The following is a 24,836-nucleotide window of genomic DNA, read 5'->3' on the forward strand; positions in this document are numbered from 1 at the left end:
CTAGATGGATGCAACAATCTCCTGTTGCTTCTATGAAGGCCATAATAGACGACATCACCAAACAGCTCCATAGTCACATACACAGCAAAGGAGAGATGTTGTTTACACCTAGTGATGTCAGTGGTATTGAGTGACATCACAGCACAGTGCTAAGGCTCCTGGGCCTGGACACAGCAGCGGCTGCAATATCTCAACGGAGAATACGTTTATATATATGTGTGTGTGTGCGCGTATATATATATATATATATATATATATATATATATATATATTTCTCCGCCGAAATCACTTTTAAACCCATTTCCACCTTTTTTTCCCTTCTCTTCCTCTTACTTTTTTTTCACGTTTTTTTACGTTTTTCTCCTTTTCGCCTCTTTTCTGGGCGTATTATTCTTCTTTTTCTTCTTTTTTTCCGTCTAATGCATACCCCATCAGTGCAGCAATGCTTATTCAATACCGCCAGCAGATGGAGACACTGGGGGATAATTTTCTAAGGATTTATACTGATTTTTCCTGTCTGAATTTGTCGCACAGAAAGTTGCAGGCCAAATATGTGTGACATTTCTGCGACTTTAGCTTCTAGAGCATTTTTACAACATTATACATAGGTGCTGAATACATAAAAAGCGACTGTTCAGCGACAGACAAGTCGCATCGGCTGAAAGTAGGCCAGAATGTCAGTCCATGTTGGAGCAGGTTTAGATACAGTCTAAAGTATAGATCTCAAAGTCTGTGCACAGAATTTAGCAAGGGCCTCGCACCTTCTGATGCATCAGGTAGGTGCACAATAGCATAGCCTAACCCTCTGTACTTTGGTCTATATTGATGCGGGACATAGACAGCCAGCTGATGACCAATCCATTAGTGCAATGGATGGCTGGAAGCATTTGTCTTTGCCTTTGCAATACCACAGAAGCAATGCATGGTCAATGTACAGCAATGACACACCTGTGTGAACAGCCAGGAGACCCCCCCCCCCCCATGTTATGTTACATAGTTACATAGTTAGTACGGTCGAAAAAAGACATATGTCCATCAAGTTCAACCAGGGAATTAAGGGGTAGGGGTGTGGCGCGATATTGGGGAAGGGATGAGATTTTATATTTCTTCATAAGCATTAATCTTATTTTGTCAATTAGGAACATTCAGCACCCACCCGCTATCAAGGCAGCTGCCTATCATGTCATGCCCTACCTGCACAGGTGTGCTGGCTACTCAAATGATCCAATTAAGGAGGCCATTTAGTCAGCAGCAGCAGAAGTCCTGTGCCTGGACGCTCCAACAGCGGCCAGACACAAGCAGAAGCAGAAGCAGCAGAAGCAGCAGCAGCACCACCTTTTGTTTTTTGGCTGCAGCAGCAGCAAGGCCCACAGGGCTGGCTAGCTGGCTAGCCAGCAAGCAGGTAGCAATGAAAGTAGGAATCTTTCTTTTTAACCCTGTAAGGGGGTGGTGCACTGTACCCGAAGATACTGCCATATCGGGTCAATGCATAGGGCGACGGAAGCAAGCTTCGAAATCGGCCCCCGTTCTCAAAAATCCATTTAATATATGGTCCCCAGATAGGGGACGTATCAGATATTAAACTGATAAGAACAGATACTACACTTGATCTTAGCCAAAAGGCCGAGAAGCGATAACCGTGAAAGGGGCGGGCCCAACAAGGTGCCCTTCATGGGCACTATCACTGCTTGCTGTCAGGGAGGCTGCCAGACAATTTTCCATGCACACTCTGGGCTGGGGGGCAGTCAACCACCAGTACACACAGCAGAACCTAAACCCATACCATTATTGCTAAGCAGCAAGACAGGGGCCCATTGCACTCCCACGGGGCCTTTTTAAATGCAATCCATAACCCGGATTTGCCAGGAACCCTTCTTACTCCTCCTACTTGCATGTGACACTGGGCTTAGGATCTGCATAGGAAACACACACACAAGCACACACCTACCTTTGTTGCCTGCAGATGCCTCCTTGGCTGTCCCCAAACGGTATCAAACCAACACCCACGGGAAGCTGTAAGCATAGAGGACATGCCTGCACCCCATTGGACTTACCTGTGTGGGTTAAACCCGGGTTATTTGACAACCTATGGCGGTGATGGTTCTGCTCAGGCAGAGCAGTGCTGATGCTCCTCATAAAGCTGTCGCTGCTGTGAAGGTTCTAGGTGACATCACAAATCCCTATGGTTACATACACAACAAAGCTGGGTTGTTGTTGTTTACACTCTGCAAGGCCTGTGGAAGTGAGTGACATCATAGCACTGTAGTTCTGAGGGTTCTAGATGGATGCAACAATCTCCTGTTGCTTCTATGAAGGCCATAATAGACGACATCACCAAACAGCTCCATAGTCACATACACAGCAAAGGAGAGATGTTGTTTACACCTAGTGATGTCAGTGGTATTGAGTGACATCACAGCACAGTGCTAAGGCTCCTGGGCCTGGACACAGCAGCGGCTGCAATATCTCAACGGAGAATACGTTTATATATATGTGTGTGTGTGCGCGTATATATATATATATATATATATATATATATATATATATATATATATATATATATATATTTCTCCGCCGAAATCACTTTTAAACCCATTTCCACCTTTTTTTCCCTTCTCTTCCTCTTACTTTTTTTTCACGTTTTTTTTACGTTTTTCTCCTTTTCGCCTCTTTTCTGGGCGTATTATTCTTCTTTTTCTTCTTTTTTTTCCTCTAATGCATACCCCATCAGTGCAGCAATGCTTATTCAATACCGCCAGCAGATGGAGACACTGGGGGATAATTTTCTAAGGATTTATACTGATTTTTCCTGTCTGAATTTGTCGCACAGAAAGTTGCAGGCCAAATATGTGTGACATTTCTGCGACTTTAGCTTCTAGAGCATTTTTACAACATTATACATAGGTGCTGAATACATAAAAAGCGACTGTTCAGCGACAGACAAGTCGCATCGGCTGAAAGTAGGCCAGAATGTCAGTCCATGTTGGAGCAGGTTTAGATACAGTCTAAAGTATAGATCTCAAAGTCTGTGCACAGAATTTAGCAAGGGCCTCGCACCTTCTGATGCATCAGGTAGGTGCACAATAGCATAGCCTAACCCTCTGTACTTTGGTCTATATTGATGCGGGACATAGACAGCCAGCTGATGACCAATCCATTAGTGCAATGGATGGCTGGAAGCATTTGTCTTTGCCTTTGCAATACCACAGAAGCAATGCATGGTCAATGTACAGCAATGACACACCTGTGTGAACAGCCAGGAGACCCCCCCCCCCCCCCATGTTATGTTACATAGTTACATAGTTAGTACGGTCGAAAAAAGACATATGTCCATCAAGTTCAACCAGGGAATTAAGGGGTAGGGGTGTGGCGCGATATTGGGGAAGGGATGAGATTTTATATTTCTTCATAAGCATTAATCTTATTTTGTCAATTAGGAACATTCAGCACCCACCCGCTATCAAGGCAGCTGCCTATCATGTCATGCCCTACCTGCACAGGTGTGCTGGCTACTCAAATGATCCAATTAAGGAGGCCATTTAGTCAGCAGCAGCAGAAGTCCTGTGCCTGGACGCTCCAACAGCGGCCAGACACAAGCAGAAGCAGAAGCAGCAGAAGCAGCAGCAGCACCACCTTTTGTTTTTTGGCTGCAGCAGCAGCAAGGCCCACAGGGCTGGCTAGCTGGCTAGCCAGCAAGCAGGTAGCAATGAAAGTAGGAATCTTTCTTTTTAACCCTGTAAGGGGGTGGTGCACTGTACCCGAAGTTACTGCCATATCGGGTCAATGCATAGGGCGACGGAAGCAAGCTTCGAAATCGGCCCCCGTTCTCAAAAATCCATTTAATATATGGTCCCCAGATAGGGGACGTATCAGATATTAAACTGATAAGAACAGATACTACACTTGATCTTAGCCAAAAGGCCGAGAAGCGATAACCGTGAAAGGGGCGGGCCCAACAAGGTGCCCTTCATGGGCACTATCACTGCTTGCTGTCAGGGAGGCTGCCAGACAATTTTCCATGCACACTCTGGGCTGGGGGGCAGTCAACCACCAGTACACACAGCAGAACCTAAACCCATACCATTATTGCTAAGCAGCAAGACAGGGGCCCATTGCACTCCCACGGGGCCTTTTTAAATGCAATCCATAACCCGGATTTGCCAGGAACCCTTCTTACTCCTCCTACTTGCATGTGACACTGGGCTTAGGATCTGCATAGGAAACACACACACAAGCATACACCTACCTTTGTTGCCTGCAGATGCCTCCTTGGCTGTCCCCAAACGGTATCAAACCAACACCCACGGGAAGCTGTAAGCATAGAGGACATGCCTGCACCCCATTGGACTTACCTGTGTGGGTTAAACCCGGGTTATTTGACAACCTATGGCGGTGATGGTTATGCTCAGGCAGAGCAGTGCTGATGCTCCTCATAAAGCTGTCGCTGCTGTGAAGGTTCTAGGTGACATCACAAATCCCTATGGTTACATACACAACAAAGCTGGGTTGTTGTTGTTTACACTCTGCAAGGCCTGTGGAAGTGAGTGACATCATAGCACTGTAGTTCTGAGGGTTCTAGATGGATGCAACAATCTCCTGTTGCTTCTATGAAGGCCATAATAGACGACATCACCAAACAGCTCCATAGTCACATACACAGCAAAGGAGAGATGTTGTTTACACCTAGTGATGTCAGTGGTATTGAGTGACATCACAGCACAGTGCTAAGGCTCCTGGGCCTGGACACAGCAGCGGCTGCAATATCTCAACGGAGAATACGTTTATATATATGTGTGTGTGTGCGCGTATATATATATATATATATATATATATATATATATATTTCTCCGCCGAAATCACTTTTAAACCCATTTCCACCTTTTTTTCCCTTCTCTTCCTCTTACTTTTTTTTCACGTTTTTTTACGTTTTTCTCCTTTTCGCCTCTTTTCTGGGCGTATTATTCTTCTTTTTCTTCTTTTTTTTCGTCTAATGCATACCCCATCAGTGCAGCAATGCTTATTCAATACCGCCAGCAGATGGAGACACTGGGGGATAATTTTCTAAGGATTTATACTGATTTTTCCTGTCTGAATTTGTCGCACAGAAAGTTGCAGGCCAAATATGTGTGACATTTCTGCGACTTTAGCTTCTAGAGCATTTTTACAACATTATACATAGGTGCTGAATACATAAAAAGCGACTGTTCAGCGACAGACAAGTCGCATCGGCTGAAAGTAGGCCAGAATGTCAGTCCATGTTGGAGCAGGTTTAGATACAGTCTAAAGTATAGATCTCAAAGTCTGTGCACAGAATTTAGCAAGGGCCTCGCACCTTCTGATGCATCAGGTAGGTGCACAATAGCATAGCCTAACCCTCTGTACTTTGGTCTATATTGATGCGGGACATAGACAGCCAGCTGATGACCAATCCATTAGTGCAATGGATGGCTGGAAGCATTTGTCTTTGCCTTTGCAATACCACAGAAGCAATGCATGGTCAATGTACAGCAATGACACACCTGTGTGAACAGCCAGGAGACCCCCCCCCCCCCCCATGTTATGTTACATAGTTACATAGTTAGTACGGTCGAAAAAAGACATATGTCCATCAAGTTCAACCAGGGAATTAAGGGGTAGGGGTGTGGCGCGATATTGGGGAAGGGATGAGATTTTATATTTCTTCATAAGCATTAATCTTATTTTGTCAATTAGGAACATTCAGCACCCACCCGCTATCAAGGCAGCTGCCTATCATGTCATGCCCTACCTGCACAGGTGTGCTGGCTACTCAAATGATCCAATTAAGGAGGCCATTTAGTCAGCAGCAGCAGAAGTCCTGTGCCTGGACGCTCCAACAGCGGCCAGACACAAGCAGAAGCAGAAGCAGAAGCAGCAGAAGCAGCAGCAGCACCACCTTTTGTTTTTTGGCTGCAGCAGCAGCAAGGCCCACAGGGCTGGCTAGCTGGCTAGCCAGCAAGCAGGTAGCAATGAAAGTAGGAATCTTTCTTTTTAACCCTGTAAGGGGGTGGTGCACTGTACCCGAAGATACTGCCATATCGGGTCAATGCATAGGGCGACGGAAGCAAGCTTCGAAATCGGCCCCCGTTCTCAAAAATCCATTTAATATATGGTCCCCAGATAGGGGACGTATCAGATATTAAACTGATAAGAACAGATACTACACTTGATCTTAGCCAAAAGGCCGAGAAGCGATAACCGTGAAAGGGGCGGGCCCAACAAGGTGCCCTTCATGGGCACTATCACTGCTTGCTGTCAGGGAGGCTGCCAGACAATTTTCCATGCACACTCTGGACTGGGGGGCAGTCAACCACCAGTACACACAGCAGAACCTAAACCCATACCATTATTGCTAAGCAGCAAGACAGGGGCCCATTGCACTCCCACGGGGCCTTTTTAAATGCAATCCATAACCCGGATTTGCCAGGAACCCTTCTTACTCCTCCTACTTGCATGTGACACTGGGCTTAGGATCTGCATAGGAAACACACACACAAGCACACACCTACCTTTGTTGCCTGCAGATGCCTCCTTGGCTGTCCCCAAACGGTATCAAACCAACACCCACGGGAAGCTGTAAGCATAGAGGACATGCCTGCACCCCATTGGACTTACCTGTGTGGGTTAAACCCGGGTTATTTGACAACCTATGGCGGTGATGGTTCTGCTCAGGCAGAGCAGTGCTGATGCTCCTCATAAAGCTGTCGCTGCTGTGAAGGTTCTAGGTGACATCACAAATCCCTATGGTTACATACACAACAAAGCTGGGTTGTTGTTGTTTACACTCTGCAAGGCCTGTGGAAGTGAGTGACATCATAGCACTGTAGTTCTGAGGGTTCTAGATGGATGCAACAATCTCCTGTTGCTTCTATGAAGGCCATAATAGACGACATCACCAAACAGCTCCATAGTCACATACACAGCAAAGGAGAGATGTTGTTTACACCTAGTGATGTCAGTGGTATTGAGTGACATCACAGCACAGTGCTAAGGCTCCTGGGCCTGGACACAGCAGCGGCTGCAATATCTCAACGGAGAATACGTTTATATATATGTGTGTGTGTGCGCGTATATATATATATATATATATATATATATATATATATATATATATTTTTTTTTTTCCGCCGAAATCACTTTTAAACCCATTTCCACCTTTTTTTCCCTTCTCTTCCTCTTACTTTTTTTTCACGTTTTTTTACGTTTTTCTCCTTTTCGCCTCTTTTCTGGGCGTATTATTCTTCTTTTTCTTCTTTTTTTTCGTCTAATGCATACCCCATCAGTGCAGCAATGCTTATTCAATACCGCCAGCAGATGGAGACACTGGGGGATAATTTTCTAAGGATTTATACTGATTTTTCCTGTCTGAATTTGTCGCACAGAAAGTTGCAGGCCAAATATGTGTGACATTTCTGCGACTTTAGCTTCTAGAGCATTTTTACAACATTATACATAGGTGCTGAATACATAAAAAGCGACTGTTCAGCGACAGACAAGTCGCATCGGCTGAAAGTAGGCCAGAATGTCAGTCCATGTTGGAGCAGGTTTAGATACAGTCTAAAGTATAGATCTCAAAGTCTGTGCACAGAATTTAGCAAGGGCCTCGCACCTTCTGATGCATCAGGTAGGTGCACAATAGCATAGCCTAACCCTCTGTACTTTGGTCTATATTGATGCGGGACATAGACAGCCAGCTGATGACCAATCCATTAGTGCAATGGATGGCTGGAAGCATTTGTCTTTGCCTTTGCAATACCACAGAAGCAATGCATGGTCAATGTACAGCAATGACACACCTGTGTGAACAGCCAGGAGACCCCCCCCCCCCCCATGTTATGTTACATAGTTACATAGTTAGTACGGTCGAAAAAAGACATATGTCCATCAAGTTCAACCAGGGAATTAAGGGGTAGGGGTGTGGCGCGATATTGGGGAAGGGATGAGATTTTATATTTCTTCATAAGCATTAATCTTATTTTGTCAATTAGGAACATTCAGCACCCACCCGCTATCAAGGCAGCTGCCTATCATGTCATGCCCTACCTGCACAGGTGTGCTGGCTACTCAAATGATCCAATTAAGGAGGCCATTTAGTCAGCAGCAGCAGAAGTCCTGTGCCTGGACGCTCCAACAGCGGCCAGACACAAGCAGAAGCAGAAGCAGCAGAAGCAGCAGCAGCACCACCTTTTGTTTTTTGGCTGCAGCAGCAGCAAGGCCCACAGGGCTGGCTAGCTGGCTAGCCAGCAAGCAGGTAGCAATGAAAGTAGGAATCTTTCTTTTTAACCCTGTAAGGGGGTGGTGCACTGTACCCGAAGATACTGCCATATCGGGTCAATGCATAGGGCGACGGAAGCAAGCTTCGAAATCGGCCCCCGTTCTCAAAAATCCATTTAATATATGGTCCCCAGATAGGGGACGTATCAGATATTAAACTGATAAGAACAGATTTTTTTTTAACTTGACTACCCTTACGGGGGCAACTTTATTAAAAATTAAATAATGTTAACAAAGTTGTGCAAATATGTCAATAAATACAGTTACATATAAATAACATATTTACAACATATTAAAACATAAAATGGGCACTTGGTGGCTTTACAAGATAGAATTCCATTCTTTTAAAAACCATTTTCTAGATAAAAGCGGAAATCTCTTCTTGTCTAAAAGATAGTACTGGTACATTTCATAAAAACAGATAGATAAAATGTCCTTCACAGATAAAACCTCATGCTTGAACAATAAAATATTCCTGGCCTTCCACAGAGCTGCCTTCACACAGTTTATGATCTTCCATGCAATAGTCTCTTGAGTCCGTGTTGGGCATTCCAGGCAACCATAAAAAACCACTGCAATATTTAAGTCTTTTAGTCCAGTTATCCTTTTTACCAGAGGGAGTATCTTTGTCCATATTTTCTGCGAGTAAAAACAAGTCCATATTAGATGGTGCACGGTCTCCTCTTGTCGGCATCCCTCCCTCGGGCAGGTTGCAGAGTTGGATAATCCTCTTCGGTGCTGGAATGCCCGGCATGGAAGACACTCGTGTGCGCAGCTCCAGGCCAGGTCCTTCTGTGAATTAAAAAGATAATTAATACTCAACATCTTCCAAATCTGTATACACTTCTGTTCGTTAAAATTTTTGATGGGAGTCACGGTACTGGTTTCTTTTATTTCCTTTAGTAGTTTTTTGCTATTGCACAGATCCTGAACACTTTTACCTTTAAAATTATATAAGTTTAAAATTTTTCCTAAAATCATGTATTGAGGGGGTAAATTCAAAGAATAAGGGCAACTTAAAACTGTAGAAAACCAGCCGTTCCTCCGCATAAAATAACCAGTATTAAAACGAACAAAATAAGACCAGTAGCTATCTTTAAAAACAGTAGTAAAACACATGCTAAAAAACTTTATTAAAAGGAAAGCTTTAAAATCTGGAAAATCCTTACCGCCCCTGGAGTTCGGTTTTATCACAATTTGTCTCTTTAATTTTTCGCTCTTAGAACTCCAAAAGAAAGTAAAACAAGCTTTTGTTATTTTCTTTAGAACCGTTTCGGGGGGTGGGAAAACCAGACTTAAATACAATAAAATAGGTAAAAGCACCATTTTTGTAATTAAAACCTTCCCTTCCATTGTAAGTTCTCGCATGTTCCACATACATATTTTCTTATTTATTTTTTGAGCCACCAAGTCCCAGCTATTAAAACCATTATTAGACTCGTCAAAGGAGACACCTAAAATCTGCACCGACTCAGACACAGGGACGGGCACATCATACAAAGGTATTCCGCCTATGTTTAAAATGTTACTTTTGTTAAAATTGACTTTAAAACCGGAGGCACAATTAAAATATTGAATCTGTTTTAGCGTCTTCTGAAGCGATGGGGTGTCCCTGCAAAACACCGCAACATCGTCCATGTACCCCACTACCTTCGCCTCTAGTCCCCCTCCTCCTGGCAGGGGGACTCCATGGATCTGCTTATCCTTTCGTATTGTACATAAAAGAGGCTCTATTGCGCAAATGAAGAGTAGTGGGGACAAGGGACACCCCTGCTTCACTCCGGAATTTAAAATCACGCCCTGTGTCTTAAAACCATTTACTAAAATTTTACTAGTACAGTTATCATAAAAAGCTCTAAGAGACAATAAAAAGCCATCAGGTATACCCATTTTCTCTAAAACCTTAAAAAGATAAAAATGTGACACCCTGTCGAAAGCTTTTTCAAAATCTATGGATAAAACCGCCAGCTTTCCTTTTCTTAATTTGGTGTCGCTAATTACATCCTTTAAAAGGTTTAGGTTCTCCCATAAACTCCTCCCAGGCACCCCACAGACTTGGTTTGTATGAATTATTTTATGGATTACGTTCTTTAATCGGTTAGCACACAGTTTCGCCATTATTTTATAGTCGCAGTTCAGAAGGGTGATTGGTCTCCAGTTTTTGAGTTCCGACCGGTCTCCCTTTTTGAATAGCAGGGAGACATCACCCTTCTTCCATGAGCCTGGGAGGATTTTAGACTTAAAGACTTCCGTAAAAAGGGAGAACAAATCTTCTTTTAAAATACCATAAAAAGTAACATAAAATTCAATGGGTATACCATCCGGCCCAGGCACTTTACCTGTTTTAAAACTCTTGACGGTCTCTAAAATCTCCTGCTCTGAAATATTCTGCAATAAAAAAGACTGTGAGACAGGATCTAAAAAATTGGTGATCTCCTTTAACGAGTCATTCATAAAACATTCATCAATGTGTTTTACATTAAAAAGATCCGCATAAAACTCTTGCACCTTTTTTAAAATACCCTGTACATCATTCACTCCTTCAATGTTTTCTATTAACCTTCTATTTTCATGTATTTTCTTAAAAAAATACCTGGAGCAGGTCTCGTTTTCCTCAAGATGCTGTATTCGAGACCTAAAGATAATTTCTTTTCCTTTCTGCTCCAGGCACTTAGTTATTTCTTTTTTAAGATCATGTACCTCCTTCTCCACCTCCATCCCATGTGCTCTGAATTTGTACAGGGTTTGCAGACGAGTATTTAGGATATTATAAAATTCACGTTTTTCTTTAGCTTTCCTAACCCCAACACGGATAAAAAATTCTTTTATTTTTAGTTTCATTTTACTACTAACAGATACTGGTGGGAGTGTTGGGGTCTTTTACTCGTCTGCATTCCTTGTAAAAGGTGATAAAATCTGATAAAACCTGCGGATCTTCTAAAAGGGACACGTTTAACTTCCAGGCATTCCTACCAGTTCTCCTTTTAAAATCACTTTTAACTTTAAAATACAATAATTTATGGTCAGAAAAAACATTGGTAAAAAGATCACAGTTAAAAGGCAGTACTTGATAAGAACAAAAAATAAAATCTATCCTGGAGCTACAGCTTGCATTGCTCCAGGTAACACCGTCTTCCTCTGGTACGTTAAAATTACATTTTTTAAAAACATCAGTGAGATTAAAATCTAAAATCAAGTTTTTTAACATAAAAGACGTCTTATCATAGTTCCTACTCACTGCGTTCGAAAAACGGCGTTCTCCCCTTAAAATACAATTAAAATCACCTGATAAAACAAGAGGACTAGAATTGTTAATAAAAAGGGGTAAAATCTCCAACATTTTTATTCTTTCATTCTTATCAGGAGAACCATAAAAATTTAAAAACTGCCATTTAATACCATTAATAAAAGCGCTGACCAATAAAATTCTGCCTGGTAAAATTTCGTTAAAACTCTCAATTAAAACGTTCCCTTTAAAAAGTATGGCGACCCCTGCTGATCTGGACTCATTTGATCCAGACCAGACTGATGGACCGTGCACCCAATCATCTTCATATTCTTTATAATTTAATCTGTGCGGGATGCCACATTCCTGCAGGAAAAGGACGGAAGCAGCAAAAACCGACAAGTAATTAAATAGGGCAACCCTTCTTACTCTGGCGCTCACACTTCTCACGTTCAAGGACAGACCGGACAACTCAGCCATGGGAATGTACAAGAAAACGTCTTACACCTCTGATTCCCCCTCCGAAGCCTCATACCCCCCAAAATCTGACTCAACTGTACGCATAGAGGAAGCAGGAGAGGAGGCACCATCACTCAGCCGACCCCCCTCCTCCATCATGATTGAGGCATAGTTGTTCTCGGGCATCCTGGCAATCAGGGCTCCAGACTCATTGGGTTCTTCCACCTCTTGCCCCTCCATAGGGGTCGGGTGTTCACTTAGTTCCGTCTCTGGTACCTCAGAGACGGTCACCCCTGAAACCTCCTCCTGGCAGGGAGGAGGGGGGGTATCCCCTATGGGGACCTGTGGAGGAACGTCACTTGGGTTCCCTGCATCCGCAGGTACTTCCATCGGCTCCCCCTGGACCGCCTCCGAATAGAGTCTTCTGGAGCCCCTCCGCCTTTTAACCTTCACCTCTCCACCCGGGTCATCGCTCTCAGGGGGACCCTGAGCCAGAGGTTGCTGAGGAGCGGATTCGGCCGCCGTCCGCTCCTCTCTTAACCCAGCATGCTCCTGGGGGCCAGTTTTTCCACCACTTGCACGTTTTTTGGCCATCCTCTGCTCTTTAGGGTCCCCTCCTTTTGCCTGAGGGGGGTCTTTCTCCTTCTCCATCTCACCGCTTACCTCTTGTGGGGGGGTAATCACTGGCTCTGCTTGCCTCGGCTGGTGTCCCGGTTGCTGTCCTTGCTGCCTCCAGGGTTGCCACTGCTGCTCCGTCCTATGTCTGTGGGGACAAGAGGAGAAAAGGTGACCGAATTGTTGACAGAAATTGCACCTCCCTCCTCTTGTGCATTTCTCTGTCTCGTGCTGTGTGCTACCACATTTTTTGCATGTACTTTCACAGTTTTCTTTTGTGTGTCCATATCTGTGACACTTCCTGCAGTAGCTTGGCATCCCCGCATAAAAGAGGTCGCCACACATATTATTTATTTTAAAACGAGCTGGTGGTAGTTGTATTCCCCCTGGCAATCTGTCATCTTTTTTGCATGTAACCTGAAATCTCCACTTAGATGTCCAGATGCCACAGCTGTTCATGATTTTTCCTCTGCACTCAACCTTACTAAAATAGACTTGTAAAAACAACTCAACATCGTGTAGGTTGGCGAAAGGGGAATACATCTTTACTACCACCAGCTTAATATCGTCTAGAACGTGCTCAATAATCCGGACACCCTGAAGCTTTTTGTCTTTACTCGCAGCAGCTCTGGTAACAAAATCTCTGTGGATGCCATATTGTGTGAACGTCACATCAAAAATTTTACGCTTCGGGTAGTCCTGGATTGCCAATATCTCGCCCTTCTGTATTCCGAAAACTCCTCCGAGCACGTCCTCTACTACGAATTTCAAATCGTCCGCCCTTTTGGTATCATCCGTGAGAATGACTCTCACGGTGTTTTTGATCCTTGCGTATGCCGGCACAGAACCTGGATCCGGATCATCATCCATGGTTCTAACCTCTCTCCACCCGAAGGTCTTGAGAGGCGATCGCTACTCGTTACCCTGGGACTAGGCCCTCTCCCCAATAGCAACAAGTGGGTGAAGCCCAGGCAATAAACCTGGGCGATCCCACAAGGCCGAGGAGAGGGGTACCCGAGTACCTTCCGACCAGATCTCCTGTATTACTACACTTGATCTTAGCCAAAAGGCCGAGAAGCGATAACCGTGAAAGGGGCGGGCCCAACAAGGTGCCCTTCATGGGCACTATCACTGCTTGCTGTCAGGGAGGCTGCCAGACAATTTTCCATGCACACTCTGGGCTGGGGGGCAGTCAACCACCAGTACACACAGCAGAACCTAAACCCATACCATTATTGCTAAGCAGCAAGACAGGGGCCCATTGCACTCCCACGGGGCCTTTTTAAATGCAATCCATAACCCGGATTTGCCAGGAACCCTTCTTACTCCTCCTACTTGCATGTGACACTGGGCTTAGGATCTGCATAGGAAACACACACACAAGCACACACCTACCTTTGTTGCCTGCAGATGCCTCCTTGGCTGTCCCCAAACGGTATCAAACCAACACCCACGGGAAGCTGTAAGCATAGAGGACATGCCTGCACCCCATTGGACTTACCTGTGTGGGTTAAACCCGGGTTATTTGACAACCTATGGCGGTGATGGTTCTGCTCAGGCAGAGCAGTGCTGATGCTCCTCATAAAGCTGTCGCTGCTGTGAAGGTTCTAGGTGACATCACAAATCCCTATGGTTACATACACAACAAAGCTGGGTTGTTGTTGTTTACACTCTGCAAGGCCTGTGGAAGTGAGTGACATCATAGCACTGTAGTTCTGAGGGTTCTAGATGGATGCAACAATCTCCTGTTGCTTCTATGAAGGCCATAATAGACGACATCACCAAACAGCTCCATAGTCACATACACAGCAAAGGAGAGATGTTGTTTACACCTAGTGATGTCAGTGGTATTGAGTGACATCACAGCACAGTGCTAAGGCTCCTGGGCCTGGACACAGCAGCGGCTGCAATATCTCAACGGAGAATACGTTTATATATATGTGTGTGTGTGCGCGTATATATATATATATATATATATATATATATATATATATATATATTTCTCCGCCGAAATCACTTTTAAACCCATTTCCACCTTTTTTTCCCTTCTCTTCCTCTTACTTTTTTTTCACGTTTTTTTACGTTTTTCTCCTTTTCGCCTCTTTTCTGGGCGTATTCTTCTTCTTTTTCTTCTTTTTTTTCGTCTAATGCATACCCCATCAGTGCAGCAATGCTTATTCAATACCGCCAGCAGATGGAGACACTGGGGGATAATTTTCTAAGGATTTATACTGATTTTTCCTGTCTGAATTTGTCGCACAGAAAGTTGCAGGCCAAATATGTGTGACATTTCTGCGACTTTAGCTTCTAGAGCATTTTTACAACATTATACATAGGTGCTGAATACATAAAAAGCGACTGTTCAGCGACAGACAAGTCGCATCGGCTGAAAGTAGGCCAGAATGTCAGTCCATGTTGGAGCAGGTTTAGATACAGTCTAAAGTATAGATCTCAAAGTCTGTGCACAGAATTTAGCAAGGGCCTCGCACCTTCTGATGCATCAGGTAGGTGCACAATAGCATAGCCTAACCCTCTGTACTTTGGTCTATATTGATGCGGGACATAGACAGCCAGCTGATGACCAATCCATTAGTGCAATGGATGGCTGGAAGCATTTGTCTTTGCCTTTGCAATACCACAGAAGCAATGCATGGTCAATGTACAGCAATGACACACCTGTGTGAACAGCCAGGAGACCCCCCCCCCCCCCCCATGTTATGTTACATAGTTACATAGTTAGTACGGTCGAAAAAAGACATATGTCCATCAAGTTCAACCAGGGAATTAAGGGGTAGGGGTGTGGCGCGATATTGGGGAAGGGATGAGATTTTATATTTCTTCATAAGCATTAATCTTATTTTGTCAATTAGGAACATTCAGCACCCACCCGCTATCAAGGCAGCTGCCTATCATGTCATGCCCTACCTGCACAGGTGTGCTGGCTACTCAAATGATCCAATTAAGGAGGCCATTTAGTCAGCAGCAGCAGAAGTCCTGTGCCTGGACGCTCCAACAGCGGCCAGACACAAGCAGAAGCAGAAGCAGCAGAAGCAGCAGCAGCACCACCTTTTGTTTTTTGGCTGCAGCAGCAGCAAGGCCCACAGGGCTGGCTAGCTGGCTAGCCAGCAAGCAGGTAGCAATGAAAGTAGGAATCTTTCTTTTTAACCCTGTAAGGGGGTGGTGCACTGTACCCGAAGATACTGCCATATCGGGTCAATGCATAGGGCGACGGAAGCAAGCTTCGAAATCGGCCCCCGTTCTCAAAAATCCATTTAATATATGGTCCCCAGATAGGGGACGTATCAGATATTAAACTGATAAGAACAGATACTACACTTGATCTTAGCCAAAAGGCCGAGAAGCGATAACCGTGAAAGGGGCGGGCCCAACAAGGTGCCCTTCATGGGCACTATCACTGCTTGCTGTCAGGGAGGCTGCCAGACAATTTTCCATGCACACTCTGGGCTGGGGGGCAGTCAACCACCAGTACACACAGCAGAACCTAAACCCATACCATTATTGCTAAGCAGCAAGACAGGGGCCCATTGCACTCCCACGGGGCCTTTTTAAATGCAATCCATAACCCGGATTTGCCAGGAACCCTTCTTACTCCTCCTACTTGCATGTGACACTGGGCTTAGGATCTGCATAGGAAACACACACACAAGCACACACCTACCTTTGTTGCCTGCAGATGCCTCCTTGGCTGTCCCCAAACGGTATCAAACCAACACCCACGGGAAGCTGTAAGCATAGAGGACATGCCTGCACCCCATTGGACTTACCTGTGTGGGTTAAACCCGGGTTATTTGACAACCTATGGCGGTGATGGTTCTGCTCAGGCAGAGCAGTGCTGATGCTCCTCATAAAGCTGTCGCTGCTGTGAAGGTTCTAGGTGACATCACAAATCCCTATGGTTACATACACAACAAAGCTGGGTTGTTGTTGTTTACACTCTGCAAGGCCTGTGGAAGTGAGTGACATCATAGCACTGTAGTTCTGAGGGTTCTAGATGGATGCAACAATCTCCTGTTGCTTCTATGAAGGCCATAATAGACGACATCACCAAACAGCTCCATAGTCACATACACAGCAAAGGAGAGATGTTGTTTACACCTAGTGATGTCAGTGGTATTGAGTGACATCACAGCACAGTGCTAAGGCTCCTGGGCCTGGACACAGCAGCGGCTGCAATATCTCAACGGAGAATACGTTTATATATATGTGTGTGTGTGCGCGTATATATATATATATATATATATATATATATATATATATATATTTCTCCGCCGAAATCACTTTTAAACCCATTTCCACCTTTTTTTCCCTTCTCTTCCTCTTACTTTTTTTTCACGTTTTTTTTACGTTTTTCTCCTTTTCGCCTCTTTTCTGGGCGTATTATTCTTCTTTTTCTTCTTTTTTTTCCTCTAATGCATACCCCATCAGTGCAGCAATGCTTATTCAATACCGCCAGCAGATGGAGACACTGGGGGATAATTTTCTAAGGATTTATACTGATTTTTCCTGTCTGAATTTGTCGCACAGAAAGTTGCAGGCCAAATATGTGTGACATTTCTGCGACTTTAGCTTCTAGAGCATTTTTACAACATTATACATAGGTGCTGAATACATAAAAAGCGACTGTTCAGCGACAGACAAGTCGCATCGGCTGAAAGTAGGCCAGAATGTCAGTCCATGTTGGAGCAGGTTTAGATACAGTCTAAAGTATAGATCTCAAAGTCTGTGCACAGAATTTAGCAAGGGCCTCGCACCTTCTGATGCATCAGGTAGGTGCACAATAGCATAGCCTAACCCTCTGTACTTTGGTCTATATTGATGCGGGACATAGACAGCCAGCTGATGACCAATCCATTAGTGCAATGGATGGCTGGAAGCATTTGTCTTTGCCTTTGCAATACCACAGAAGCAATGCATGGTCAATGTACAGCAATGACACACCTGTGTGAACAGCCAGGAGACCCCCCCCCCCGCATGTTATGTTACATAGTTACATAGTTAGTACGGTCGAAAAAAGACATATGTCCATCAAGTTCAACCAGGGAATTAAGGGGTAGGGGTGTGGCGCGATATTGGGGAAGGGATGAGATTTTATATTTCTTCATAAGCATTAATCTTATTTTGTCAATTAGGAACATTCAGCACCCACCCGCTATCAAGGCAGCTGCCTATCATGTCATGCCCTACCTGCACAGGTGTGCTGGCTACTCAAATGATCCAATTAAGGAGGCCATTTAGTCAGCAGCAGCAGAAGTCCTGTGCCTGGACGCTCCAACAGCGGCCAGACACAAGCAGAAGCAGAAGCAGCAGAAGCAGCAGCACCACCTTTTGTTTTTTGGCTGCAGCAGCAGCAAGGCCCACAGGGCTGGCTAGCTGGCTAGCCAGCAAGCAGGTAGCAATGAAAGTAGGAATCTTTCTTTTTAACCCTGTAAGGGGGTGGTGCACTGTACCCGAAGATACTGCCATATCGGGTCAATGCATAGGGCGACGGAAGCAAGCTTCGAAATCGGCCCCCGTTCTCAAAAATCCATTTAATATATGGTCCCCAGATAGGGGACGTATCAGATATTAAACTGATAAGAACAGATACTACACTTGATCTTAGCCAAAAGGCCGAGAAGCGATAACCGTGAAAGGGGCGGGCCCAACAAGGTGCCCTTCATGGGCACTATCACTGCTTGCTGTCAGGGAGGCTGCCAGACAATTTTCCATGCACACTCTGGGCTGGGGGGCAGTCAACCACCAGTACACACAGCAGAACCTAAACCCATACCATTATTGCTAAGCAGCAAGACAGGGGCCCATTGCACTCCCACGGGGCCTTTTTAAATGCAATCCATAACCCGGATTTGCCAGGAACCCTTCTTACTCCTCCTACTTGCATGTGACACTGGGCTTAGGATCTGCATAGGAAACACACACACAAGCATACACCTACCTTTGTTGCCTGCAGATGCCTCCTTGGCTGTCCCCAAACGGTATCAAACCAACACCCACGGGAAGCTGTAAGCATAGAGGACATGCCTGCACCCCATTGGACTTACCTGTGTGGGTTAAACCCGGGTTATTTGACAACCTATGGCGGTGATGGTTCTGCTCAGGCAGAGCAGTGCTGATGCTCCTCATAAAGCTGTCGCTGCTGTGAAGGTTCTAGGTGACATCACAAATCCCTATGGTTACATACACAACAAAGCTGGGTTGTTGTTGTTTACACTCTGCAAGGCCTGTGGAAGTGAGTGACATCATAGCACTGTAGTTCTGAGGGTTCTAGATGGATGCAACAATCTCCTGTTGCTTCTATGAAGGCCATAATAGACGACATCACCAAACAGCTCCATAGTCACATACACAGCAAAGGAGAGATGTTGTTTACACCTAGTGATGTCAGTGGTATTGAGTGACATCACAGCACAGTGCTAAGGCTCCTGGGCCTGGACACAGCAGCGGCTGCAATATCTCAACGGAGAATACGTTTATATATATGTGTGTGTGTGCGCGTATATATATATATATATATATATATATATATATATATATATATTTCTCCGCCGAAATCACTTTTAAACCCATTTCCACCTTTTTTTCCCTTCTCTTCCTCTTACTTTTTTTTCACGTTTTTTTACGTTTTTCTCCTTTTCGCCTCTTTTCTGGGCGTATTATTCTTCTTTTTCTTCTTTTTTTTCGTCTAATGCATACCCCATCAGTGCAGCAATGCTTATTCAATACCGCCAGCAGATGGAGACACTGGGGGATAATTTTCTAAGGATTTATACTGATTTTTCCTGTCTGAATTTGTCGCACAGAAAGTTGCAGGCCAAATATGTGTGACATTTCTGCGACTTTAGCTTCTAGAGCATTTTTACAACATTATACATAGGTGCTGAATACATAAAAAGCGACTGTTCAGCGACAGACAAGTCGCATCGGCTGAAAGTAGGCCAGAATGTCAGTCCATGTTGGAGCAGGTTTAGATACAGTCTAAAGTATAGATCTCAAAGTCTGTGCACAGAATTTAGCAAGGGCCTCGCACCTTCTGATGCATCAGGTAGGTGCACAATAGCATAGCCTAACCCTCTGAACTTTGGTCTATATTGATGCGGGACATAGACAGCCAGCTGATGACCAATCCATTAGTGCAATGGATGGCTGGAAGCATTTGTCTTTGCCTTTGCAATACCACAGAAGCAATGCATGGTCAATGTACAGCAATGACACACCTGTGTGAACAGCCAGGAGACCCCCCCCCCCCCCCCCATGTTATGTTACATAGTTACATAGTTAGTACGGTCGAAAAAAGACATATGTCCATCAAGTTCAACCAGGGAATTAAGGGGTAGGGGTGTGGCGCGATATTGGGGAAGGGATGAGATTTTATATTTCTTCATAAGCATTAATCTTATTTTGTCAATTAGGAACATTCAGCACCCACCCGCTATCAAGGCAGCTGCTTATCATGTCATGCCCTACCTGCACAGGTGTGCTGGCTACTCAAATGATCCAATTAAGGAGGCCATTTAGTCAGCAGCAGCAGAAGTCCTGTGCCTGGACGCTCCAACAGCGGCCAGACACAAGCAGAAGCAGAAGCAGCAGAAGCAGCAGCAGCACCACCTTTTGTTTTTTGGCTGCAGCAGCAGCAAGGCCCACAGGGCTGGCGGGCTGGCTAGCCAGCAAGCAGGTAGCAATGAAAGTAGGAATCTTTCTTTTTAACCCTGTAAGGGGGTGGTGCACTGTACCCGAAGATACTGCCATATCGGGTCAATGCATAGGGCGACGGAAGCAAGCTTCGAAATCGGCCCCCGTTCTCAAAAATCCATTTAATATATGGTCCCCAGATAGGGGACGTATCAGATATTAAACTGATAAGAACAGATACTACACTTGATCTTAGCCAAAAGGCCGAGAAGCGATAACCGTGAAAGGGGCGGGCCCAACAAGGTGCCCTTCATGGGCACTATCACTGCTTGCTGTCAGGGAGGCTGCCAGACAATTTTCCATGCACACTCTGGGCTGGGGGGCAGTCAACCACCAGTACACACAGCAGAACCTAAACCCATACCATTATTGCTAAGCAGCAAGACAGGGGCCCATTGCACTCCCACGGGGCCTTTTTAAATGCAATCCATAACCCGGATTTGCCAGGAACCCTTCTTACTCCTCCTACTTGCATGTGACACTGGGCTTAGGATCTGCATAGGAAACACACACACAAGCACACACCTACCTTTGTTGCCTGCAGATGCCTCCTTGGCTGTCCCCAAACGGTATCAAACCAACACCCACGGGAAGCTGTAAGCATAGAGGACATGCCTGCACCCCATTGGACTTACCTGTGTGGGTTAAACCCGGGTTATTTGACAACCTATGGCGGTGATGGTTCTGCTCAGGCAGAGCAGTGCTGATGCTCCTCATAAAGCTGTCGCTGCTGTGAAGGTTCTAGGTGACATCACAAATCCCTATGGTTACATACACAACAAAGCTGGGTTGTTGTTGTTTACACTCTGCAAGGCCTGTGGAAGTGAGTGACATCATAGCACTGTAGTTCTGAGGGTTCTAGATGGATGCAACAATCTCCTGTTGCTTCTATGAAGGCCATAATAGACGACATCACCAAACAGCTCCATAGTCACATACACAGCAAAGGAGAGATGTTGTTTACACCTAGTGATGTCAGTGGTATTGAGTGACATCACAGCACAGTGCTAAGGCTCCTGGGCCTGGACACAGCAGCGGCTGCAATATCTCAACGGAGAATACGTTTATATATATGTGTGTGTGTGCGCGTATATATATATATATATATATATATATATATATATATATATATATATATATATATATATTTCTCCGCCGAAATCACTTTTAAACCCATTTCCACCTTTTTTTCCCTTCTCTTCCTCTTACTTTTTTTTCACGTTTTTTTACGTTTTTCTCCTTTTCGCCTCTTTTCTGGGCGTATTATTCTTCTTTTTCTTCTTTTTTTTCGTCTAATGCATACCCCATCAGTGCAGCAATGCTTATTCAATACCGCCAGCAGATGGAGACACTGGGGGATAATTTTCTAAGGATTTATACTGATTTTTCCTGTCTGAATTTGTCGCACAGAAAGTTGCAGGCCAAATATGTGTGACATTTCTGCGACTTTAGCTTCTAGAGCATTTTTACAACATTATACATAGGTGCTGAATACATAAAAAGCGACTGTTCAGCGACAGACAAGTCGCATCGGCTGAAAGTAGGCCAGAATGTCAGTCCATGTTGGAGCAGGTTTAGATACAGTCTAAAGTATAGATCTCAAAGTCTGTGCACAGAATTTAGCAAGGGCCTCGCACCTTCTGATGCATCAGGTAGGTGCACAATAGCATAGCCTAACCCTCTGTACTTTGGTCTATATTGATGCGGGACATAGACAGCCAGCTGATGACCAATCCATTAGTGCAATGGATGGCTGGAAGCATTTGTCTTTGCCTTTGCAATACCACAGAAGCAATGCATGGTCAATGTACAGCAATGACACACCTGTGTGAACAGCCAGGAGACCCCCCCCCCCCCCCCATGTTATGTTACATAGTTACATAGTTAGTACGGTCGAAAAAAGACATATGTCCATCAAGTTCAACCAGGGAATTAAGGGGTAGGGGTGTGGCGCGATATTGGGGAAGGGATGAGATTTTATATTTCTTCATAAGCATTAATCTTATTTTGTCAATTAGGAACATTCAGCACCCACCCGCTATCAAGGCAGCTGCCTATCATGTCATGCCCTACCTGCACAGGTGTGCTGGCTACTCAAATGATCCAATTAAGGAGGCCATTTAGTCAGCAGCAGCAGAAGTCCTGTGCCTGGACGCTCCAACAGCGGCCAGACACAAGCAGAAGCAGAAGCAGCAGAAGCAGCAGCAGCACCACCTTTTGTTTTTTGGCTGCAGCAGCAGCAAGGCCCACAGGGCTGGCTAGCTGGCTAGCCAGCAAGCAGGTAGCAATGAAAGTAGGAATCTTTCTTTTTAACCCTGTAAGGGGGTGGTGCACTGTACCCGAAGATACTGCCATATCGGGTCAATGCATAGGGCGACGGAAGCAAGCTTCGAAATCGGCCCCCGTTCTCAAAAATCCATTTAATATATGGTCCCCAGATAGGGGACGTATCAGATATTAAACTGATAAGAACAGATACTACACTTGATCTTAGCCAAAAGGCCGAGAAGCGATAACCGTGAAAGGGGCGGGCCCAACAAGGTGCCCTTCATGGGCACTATCACTGCTTGCTGTCAGGGAGGCTGCCAGACAATTTTCCATGCACACTCTGGGCTGGGGGGCAGTCAACCACCAGTACACACAGCAGAACCTAAACCCATACCATTATTGCTAAGCAGCAAGACAGGGGCCCATTGCACTCCCACGGGGCCTTTTTTTTTTTTTTAAAAACTTTATTTATAAATTTTCATATAACAAGAACAACAGTAAGGTCCTCAATATATAATGTATAAAACAAGGAATGAGAGACCACCAATACAATCATAATCATAATACACATATCATAATACACATATCAGAGTGAGATACATCGTGCATATACGATTAGCTAATCTACGACCCTAATTGAGGTCGAACAACTGTCCGTCCACTGGGACAGAGTAGCTATACGGCTATTAGAAGCCCCACACCTCTTCGCTATCAATCCCTCCAACACGAGGTTACTATGCACCTCCGCCAGAATGGCAGGAAGACCCGGCACCTCAGTCGACTTCCACCTCCGAGCAATGTGAGCCCTCACAACTATCAGAATATGATATAAAATGGTCATATAATGCGGGGGAACTTGTTCTAGGGACAGGAATAGTAGTGCACTCTCTGGGCCCCATGAGAAGGGGCAGTCCACTAGGTTGTCCAATAACTTCTTAATTTCGGTCCAAAGAGGTGCAATTAACGGGCAAGTCCACCACACGTGTAGCAAGGTACCACTTTCCCGGTTACATCTCCAACACACTGGGGAGGTGGTAGGGTATATTTTAGCCAGACGAACCGGCGTGTAGTACCATCGGTATAGGAGCTTCCTAGAAGCTTCGAAATGATTAACACATTTAGAATATTTTTTGTGCATGTCAAAGACACAGCTCCACTGCTCAGCCGTGAATCTGCGCGCCAGGTCCTCCTCCCATCTGGACTTAAACGTACTGTCCATTTCCCCCTCCTCCTCAGTCAAAGCTACATAAGCAAGGGAGATACCCCTAGTAAAGGAGTCCCTGCACAGGAAATGATGTTCATACGCAGTGCGAGGCCGAGAGCTATCCCAAGGGAGAGACCTCAAAAAATGTCTAAGCCTCAAATATTTGTAAAAGTCTTTCTGTGATATAGAGAACATGCGTACAATATCAGTGAAAGGCATCAACCCATTAGCATCGCTAATCAATGCCACAGTGAGGATGCCCGCATCTATCCAGGGCTTAAAATCTATATCTAGAATATAGTCTCCTATAGCAGCTAAAGGGATATCCTTCACTCTAGGTGGACAAAGACTTTTAATTCGCGCCACCTTACTCCACAACCTGATAGCAGCCGCAATAGTAGAGAAAGGAGAAGAGGGAGCAAAGGTAGGGTTAAAGCGCAATGCCCAGAGAAAGTTATTAAAATTAGAAACATTGAGGACAGCAGCTTCAATATCTACCCACAGGGGGGGAGCGTCCTGCCACCACCATTTTTTAAGCTGATCGAGTAGAACAGCGTGATAGTACATTTTAAGGTTCGGCACCCCCATACCCCCCTCATGCACAGGGCGATACAATATATTCGCACCAACCCTAGGATGCTTACCATCCCAAATAAATCGTAAGAGCATTCTCTGTAGTTGTGAGAGGAAGGAGGCGGGCACTATCATCGGCAGGCATCTAAAAAAATATAAAATTTTAGGGAGCAGCATCATCTTAGCAGTGGCAACACGTCCCGCCCATGAGACAGGAAGCCTGGAGAAGTGATCAATTTCTTTGGTAAGCAGGGACCGCATAACAGCAAAATTAGAAGCAATTGTCTTATCAGGCAACGCAGTAAGGACTATGCCTAGGTAAGGAATCTGGTCAGTGACCCATTGAAAGGGATATTTAGCTTGTAGTACTCGCTGTTGCTCAGTGGGTATCTGCAATGGTAAGATACACGACTTTGTGGGGTTAATCTTATAAAAGCTAACTCGACTAAAGGCATCAATAATGTCCATAACTGGGCCTAAAGAACTCAG

At 44.9% G+C, this 24,836-nt stretch overlaps 8 non-coding genes and 1 pseudogene across 8 annotated transcripts; all 9 read right to left on the reverse strand.

Moving 5' to 3' along the window:
- Positions 1-1,444: 1,444 nt before the first annotated feature.
- LOC130341477 (U2 spliceosomal RNA) lies at positions 1,445-1,635 on the reverse strand. The gene has a single exon (XR_008881411.1). It is a non-coding gene; the product is annotated as a U2 spliceosomal RNA (small nuclear RNA).
- A 2,107-nt stretch (positions 1,636-3,742) lies between these two features.
- On the reverse strand, positions 3,743-3,933 carry LOC130341480 (U2 spliceosomal RNA). Its single transcript, XR_008881414.1, has one exon. It is a non-coding gene; the product is annotated as a U2 spliceosomal RNA (small nuclear RNA).
- Positions 3,934-6,023: 2,090 nt separating this feature from the next.
- LOC130341489 (U2 spliceosomal RNA) lies at positions 6,024-6,214 on the reverse strand. The gene has a single exon (XR_008881421.1). It is a non-coding gene; the product is annotated as a U2 spliceosomal RNA (small nuclear RNA).
- Positions 6,215-8,311: 2,097 nt separating this feature from the next.
- On the reverse strand, positions 8,312-8,502 carry LOC130341491 (U2 spliceosomal RNA). Its single transcript, XR_008881423.1, has one exon. It is a non-coding gene; the product is annotated as a U2 spliceosomal RNA (small nuclear RNA).
- A 5,039-nt stretch (positions 8,503-13,541) lies between these two features.
- Positions 13,542-13,674, reverse strand: LOC130341503 (U2 spliceosomal RNA; annotated as a pseudogene).
- A 2,093-nt stretch (positions 13,675-15,767) lies between these two features.
- Positions 15,768-15,958, reverse strand: LOC130341501 (U2 spliceosomal RNA). Its single transcript, XR_008881428.1, has one exon. It is a non-coding gene; the product is annotated as a U2 spliceosomal RNA (small nuclear RNA).
- A 2,086-nt stretch (positions 15,959-18,044) lies between these two features.
- On the reverse strand, positions 18,045-18,235 carry LOC130341504 (U2 spliceosomal RNA). The gene has a single exon (XR_008881429.1). It is a non-coding gene; the product is annotated as a U2 spliceosomal RNA (small nuclear RNA).
- A 2,092-nt stretch (positions 18,236-20,327) lies between these two features.
- On the reverse strand, positions 20,328-20,518 carry LOC130341506 (U2 spliceosomal RNA). The gene has a single exon (XR_008881430.1). It is a non-coding gene; the product is annotated as a U2 spliceosomal RNA (small nuclear RNA).
- A 2,107-nt stretch (positions 20,519-22,625) lies between these two features.
- Positions 22,626-22,816, reverse strand: LOC130341507 (U2 spliceosomal RNA). The gene has a single exon (XR_008881431.1). It is a non-coding gene; the product is annotated as a U2 spliceosomal RNA (small nuclear RNA).
- Positions 22,817-24,836: the final 2,020 nt, after the last annotated feature.

This window comes from Hyla sarda, unplaced genomic scaffold, assembly GCF_029499605.1.
Source record: "Hyla sarda isolate aHylSar1 unplaced genomic scaffold, aHylSar1.hap1 scaffold_621, whole genome shotgun sequence".
Classification (NCBI taxonomy): Eukaryota; Metazoa; Chordata; class Amphibia; order Anura; family Hylidae; genus Hyla; species Hyla sarda.